The 6685-nt window shown below is 41.8% G+C and overlaps 1 non-coding gene across 1 annotated transcript; it reads right to left on the bottom strand.

Annotated features, from left to right (window-relative positions):
• Positions 1-3267: 3267 nt before the first annotated feature.
• Positions 3268-3340, bottom strand: TRNAS-GGA. The gene has a single exon. It is a non-coding gene; the product is annotated as a tRNA-Ser (tRNA).
• Between the last annotated feature and the right edge of the window lie 3345 nt (positions 3341-6685).

Consider the following 6685-nt stretch of genomic DNA (forward strand, 5'->3'; position numbering starts at 1 on the left):
ATAATTATTGCACATTTATATGCAAAATAAAGAACCTTGATCCTGTTGCTGCATTATCTGCAATAATTCGCTCAGAATGGATCATGGAATTAAATAAAAGATCATAGACTTAAATATAAAACCTAAAACATCTGAAGGAAAATATGGCAGAAAATCTCAATAGTCTTGAGTTAAGCAAAGACATTATATATGATACCAAAAGCATAAAAGAACTGACTCATTGGAAAAGACCCTGATGCTGGAAAAGATTGAAGGCAGGAGGAGAAGGGGGCGACAGAGGGTGAGATGGTTGGATGGCATCACCAATTCAATGGACATGAGTTTGAGCAAGCTCTGGAAGTTGGTGATGGACAGGGAAGCCTGGAATACTACAGTCCATGGGGTTGCAAAGAGTCGGGCACAACTGAGTGAGTGAACTGACTAACTGGAAAGCATAATCCAAGAAAGAAAAAAGGACACATTTGACATGACCAAAAATTAAAATGTCTCTCCAATAGCCAATGCTAAGAGAATTAAAATGCAAGTCACAAACTGGGGCATGCAAAATACATATCTGATATCTGTACTTATCCAGAATATATAAAAAAACCCTTAAAACTCAATAATAAACAAGCAACTCAATAAAACATGGGCAAAAGATAGGAGCATACCCTCTACCAATGAGAATATGTGAATGACAAATTAGAATCCCCAAAGAAGATCAACACCATTAGCCATTAACTAAAACCACCGTGATATACTACTACCCACCTATTTGAGAGGCCTTTTTTTTTTTAACTGACAATACCATATGTTGGCAAGGATGTAAAGCAACTAGATAGAACACTTGTACATCAAGTAGGAATGCAAAATGGTACAGACACTTTGGAAAGTATTCTGGAAATTTCTTGTAGATTTCAGCATTTATTTACCATATGATTCCGCAACCCCACTCATCAGTTCACTTCAGTCACTCAGTCGTGTACGACTTTTTGCAACCCCATGAATCGCAGAACACCAGGCCTCCCTGTCCATCACCAACTCCTGGAGTTCACTCAGACTCACATCCATCAGTTCAGTGATGCCATCCAGCCATCTCATCCTCCATCATCCCCTTCTCCTCCTGCCCCCAATCCCTCCCAGCATCAGAATCTTTTCCAATGAGTCAACTCTTCGCATGAGGTGGCCAGAGTACTGGAGTTTCAGCTTTAGCGTCATTCCTTCCAAAGAAATCCCAGGGTTGATCTCCTTCAGAATGGACTGGTTGGATCTCCTTGCAGTCCAAGGGACTCTCAAGAGTCTTCTCCAACACCACAGTTCAAAAGCATCAATTCTTCGGCGTTCAGCCTTCTTCACAGTCCAACTCTCATATTTATACATGGCTACTGGAAAAACTATAGCCTTGACTAGACAGACCTTAGTTGGCAAAGTAATGTCTCTGCTTTTGAATATACTATCTAGGTTGGTCATAACTTTCCTTCCAAGTAGTAAGGGTCTTTTAATTTCATGGCTGCAGTCACCATCTGCAGTGATTTTGGAGCCCAAAAAAATAAAGTCTGACACTGTTTCCACTGTTTCCCCATCTATTTCCCATGAAGTGATGGGACTGGATGCCATGATCTTCGTTTTCTGAATATTGAGCTTTAAGCCAACTTTTTCACTCTCCTCTTTCACTTTTATCAAGAGGCTCTTTAGTTCCTCTTCAATTTCTGCCATAAGGGTGGTGTCATCTGCATATCTGAGGTTATTGATATTTCTCCCGGCAATCTTGATTCCAGCTTGTGTTTCTTCCAGTCCAGCGTTTCTCATGATGTACTCTGCATAGAAGTTAAATAAGCAGGGTGACAATATACAGCCTTGACATACTCCTTTTCCTATTTGGAACCAGTCTGTTGTTCCATGTCCAGTTCTAACTGTTGCTTCCTGAACTGCATACAGATTTCTCAAGAGGCAGGTCAGGTGGTCTGGTATTCCCATCTCTCTCAGAATTTTCCTAGGATTTAGCAAATGAAATAAAAACGTATGTTTACACAAAATCCTGTGTGTAAATATTCTGGCAACTTTTTCATAGTCATTCAAACTTGGAAACAATCTAAACATCCTGCAGCTGGTGAATGGATAAACTGGGCTATGTATGCAATGAACTCAATAATAAAAAGGAATGAACTATTGACACATATAACAACTTTATGAATCTAATATGCTAAGGGAAAGAAGGCCACAATTCCATTAAAATGACGTTCTTGAAGAGACAAAACTATAGAGACGGAAAACAGATCAGTGGTTGCCAGAGCCAGGGGGTAGAAGGAGGGCTGGCTACAGAGACACAGGAAATGATTTTGGGGGGTTAATTAAAATCACCTTCAGGGTTGGGAACTCATGTATACCTGTGGTGGAATCATGTCAATGTATGGCAAAACCAATACAGTATTGTAAAGTAAAAAAAAATTTTTAATAAATAATAAAAAACAAAACAAAAATAAAATAAAATCACCTTGATTGAGGTGGTGATACATATGTTTGTCAAAATTCACAAAAGAAAAAAGTCATAGGACCAATGCTTTCCGATTTCAAAATTTACTACCATTTATAATAGAACCAAAAGACATGAAATGTTACATATCTTTTAAAAGTTGAGTTTTACTGTATGTGAATTATATTTCCATAAAAAAGAGTGAATTTTCCTATATGTAAACTATACCTCAGTCTTCTCTGGTGGCTCAGCAGTAAAGAACCCACCTGCCAATGCAGAAGATGTGCGTTTGATCCCTGGTTTGGGAAGATCCCCTAGAGTAGGAAATGACAACCCACTCCAGTATTCTTGCCTGGGAAATCCCATAGACAGAGGAGCCTGGCAGACTACAGTCCATGGGATCACAGAGTCAGACATAACTTATCAACTAAGCAACAGCAAACTATGTCTCAATATTTTTTAAACGTGATGTCTATTTCTCATCTTATTGAGGGCAGGAGGAGAAGAGGGCAACAGACGATGAGATGGCATCAGCAGACATGAGTTTGAGCAAACTCCGGAGATAGTGAAGGACAGGGAAATGGTGCAAATCCATGGCGTCTCAAAGAGTCGGGCACAACTTAGCAACTGAACAACAACAAAGTATCTAGAAACATATCTGGTCCATAATAGATGCTTGAAAAGTGAAAGTGAAGTCATTCAGTCATGTCCGACTCTTTGTGACCCCATGGACTGTATCCTACCAGGCTCCTCCCTCCATGGGATTCTCCAGGCAAGAGTACTGGAGTGGGTTGCCATTTCCTTCTCCAGGGTATCTTCCTGACCCAGGGATTGAACCTGGGTCTCCTGCATTCCAGGCAGACGCTTTAACCTCTGAGCCACCAGGGAAGCCTAATAGATGCTTAATAAGTATTTATTCAGTCATTGTCATTAAACTGGCTTTTTGTCTTTGCTGTGGCTGTTGTTTTTGTCTGCTCAGCAGCTTACCCCACCCCACCCCTGGTTATAGTGGCACCTCCCTGGCCTCAATAATCTGGCCTGCCATCGTGAGCATGTGACAAAGATTTGGCCAATCAGAGTCTTTTCTTGGGCTTTTTTTCCCCATATCAAACTAGTGATAAAAGGAGCTCTTTTCCTTTCTGGTCGTAGACAATGTGCCAGATCAGCCTGAAGCCATACCTTCTTCCAGTAGAGAAGCTGGTCCAGAGCCTGAAACAGACATGAAAGGGAGAAGCAGAAATAAGACAGAACTGATGTGCAAGCCCTTGGACTCTGTTGTCCTGAGACCAAAGCCACTCCTGCCTTTTCCTAGGTTTGGTTACACGAATCAGTAAATATTACCTCTCTTTAAATAAAAAAGTTTCTATCACCTACTACCAAAGATTTTGAAAACCAATAGTAACAGTAACAATGAAGCCAACATTGATTAACTGCCTACCCTCTGCCAGCCACATTTTACCCACTTACCACACTCAGCCCTCCCCCAAATCTATGAGTTAGGCACTTTTTATCCAAATTTTATAGAGGAGAAAACAGAAAACTCAAAGATCAAGTCATTCATCCAGGGTCTCACAGTAGTTGCAGGAGTATAGTGAGTATCAATATGGCATCGGTACCATTGATTTTTCTATCCTTTAAATCATTTAAGAGGAAAACTCTAAATTCTAAAACAAGGAGATTGAACCAGTCATTCCTAAAGGAAATCAACCCTGAATATTCATTGGATAGACTGATGCTGAAGCTGAAGTTCCAAAACTTTGGTCATCTAATGCAAGAGCAGACTCATTGGAAAAGACCCTGATGCTGGGAAAGATTGAAGGCCGGAGGGGAAGAGGGTGACAGAGAATGAGATGGTTGGATAGCATCACCCAGTCAATAGACATGAGTTTGAGCAAACTCCAGGAGATGGTGAAGGACAGGGAAGCCTGGCGTGCTGCAGTTCATGGGGTCGCAAAGAGTAGGACACAGCTTAGCGACTGAACAACTGATTTACAGCCGTGGTCTTCAATGTAGCTGCACGTTAGAATCACCTGGAACACAAAACAATTCCATTGACCAGGCCACATCTCGAGACCAGCTAAATCAAAATCTCTGTGCTAAAATCCAAATGTCAATAAATTTTCAGAGCTCCTCAGGGATTGCAACACATGGCCCAGGTTGAGACCCCGTCTCGATTTACATTTGTCTTTCTCACCAAAGGCACCCCTTCATCCCCTGCCCTGCACTGCAACAAAAAGAAATATGCTTGATCTTCCACAGAATTAATCAGAATCTATAAATTCAGATTTCCAGAAATTCTATAATTAAATTGGGATCTTAGTTAAAAATATTTTCAAGGGAGAAAAATAAGACTTCTGTGCAGGGACTTTTAGAAAAAAAAAAAACATGTAGAATATCAACATATAGTTGATTTTTATAGTATTGTTTATTTGGGCCCCAAAGGGAGGTCATTAAAACAGTAGAACCCTAAACTTTACTAAGTTCCCAGTGATGCAGGGCTTTTGCCAATACAACCAGCCATCAAAACAGGAAAGATGAAGGAATAATATTATCTGAGCCTCGGTGACACCATAATTATTCCACCTGTGGGTTTTAACTCCTGAATCCTGATTCTTACATAATAGAAATAATAATAGCATGTGTCACCCAGACAGTGGGGCTTTCTGCCGTATTTTCATCCCATTTTCAGGGAATGTCTAAAAGGACAAAGCCTTTTTCTTTGGGGGAGACTTGCAGACAGATAAAACTTGGGATCTGTCGCTGTGTTTATCCATCAGTCTGTCAGTGGGCTGTAAGGAACTAATTCATCACTCCCTTATTCTTTCCTTCTCCTGCAAGGAGAGTTTCTACTGCTGTTCTCAGTTTGGCCTTTTAGACAGAAATAAAGCTGTCCCTTTCTCAGTAACGAGTTTTATTATATTCTCTTGATGAGGCTGAGCTATGTGGGATTCTGGTCCCTGGGACAGAAAACATTAGCCTGCTGGAAGGATTTGGATTCATCCTGCCAAGTAGTCATGACCTTACACTATCCTTCCAGCTTTAGGACTCCAGCCCCTGTAGAGGAGACAGCCTCATGCCCAGGTCACTTTCTGTAAAGATAATTTTTTCATAATGTTAAATCTGTGTGCACTGGTGGATGGGATGTATAGTTAGAAGCCAATTGTCATGGGGGTTAAAAGGATGAGACCTGGACCCAGGCAAGCTTGGGTTCTGTACTAGTCCTCTCCAGCTGCCATAATAAAATACCACAACCCACATGACTTAAACAAGAGAAATTCTTTTTTTCCTCATAGTTCTGGAAGGCAAGACGTCTAAGATCAAGGTACTGGAAAAATTCAGTTTCTGGTGAGACTTCTGTTCCTTGCTTACAGAGAGCTACCTTCTTTCTGTGTCCTCACATGGCAAAGAAAGAGAGATCTCCATTGTCTCTTTTCCAGTAAGGACACCAGTCCCATCAGACTAGGTACCCACCTTTAGGACCTCATTTAACCATCTAGTCAGAGCTGTGGGTTTTCCAGTAGTCATGTACAGATGTGACAGCTGGAAATAAAAAAGGCTGAGCACCGAAGAACAGATGTCTTCAAACTGGTGCTGGAGAAGACTCTTGAGAGTCCCTTGGACAACAAGAAGGTCAAACTAGTCAATCCTAAAGGAAATCAGTCTTGAATATTCATTGAAGGATTGATGCTGAAGCTGAAGCTCCAATATTTGGGCCACCTGAAGTGAAGTGCCGACTCATTGGAAAAGACTCTCATACTGGGAAAGACTGAAGGCAGGAGGAGAAGGGGATGACAGAGGATGAGATGGTTGAATGGCCCCACTGACTCAATGGACATGAGTTTGAGCAAAGTCCAGGAGACGGTGAAGGACAGGGAAGCCTGGAGTCCTGAAATCCATGGGGTTGCAAAGATTCAGACAGGACTGAGTGACTGAACAACAACCTTAATTACCTCTCTGGCTCCAAACACAGCTGAGTCACACTGAGCATTAGAGCATTAGCGCATGAATTGGGAAAGAGTTCACTTCAGTTCAGTCACTCAGTCGTGTGCGACTCTTTGTGACCGCATGAACTGCAGCACGCCAGGCCTCCCTGTCCATCACCAACTCCCGGAGTTCACTCAAACTCATGTCCATCGAGTCGGTAATGCCATCCAGCCATCTCATCCTCGGTCGTCCCCTTCTCCTCCTGCCCCCAATCCCTCCCAGCATCAGAGTCTTTTCCAATGAGTCAAC

The sequence above is a fragment of the Oryx dammah genome, unplaced genomic scaffold (genome assembly GCF_014754425.2).
Source record: "Oryx dammah isolate SB20612 unplaced genomic scaffold, SCBI_Odam_1.1 HiC_scaffold_2, whole genome shotgun sequence".
Taxonomy (NCBI): Eukaryota; Metazoa; Chordata; class Mammalia; order Artiodactyla; family Bovidae; genus Oryx; species Oryx dammah.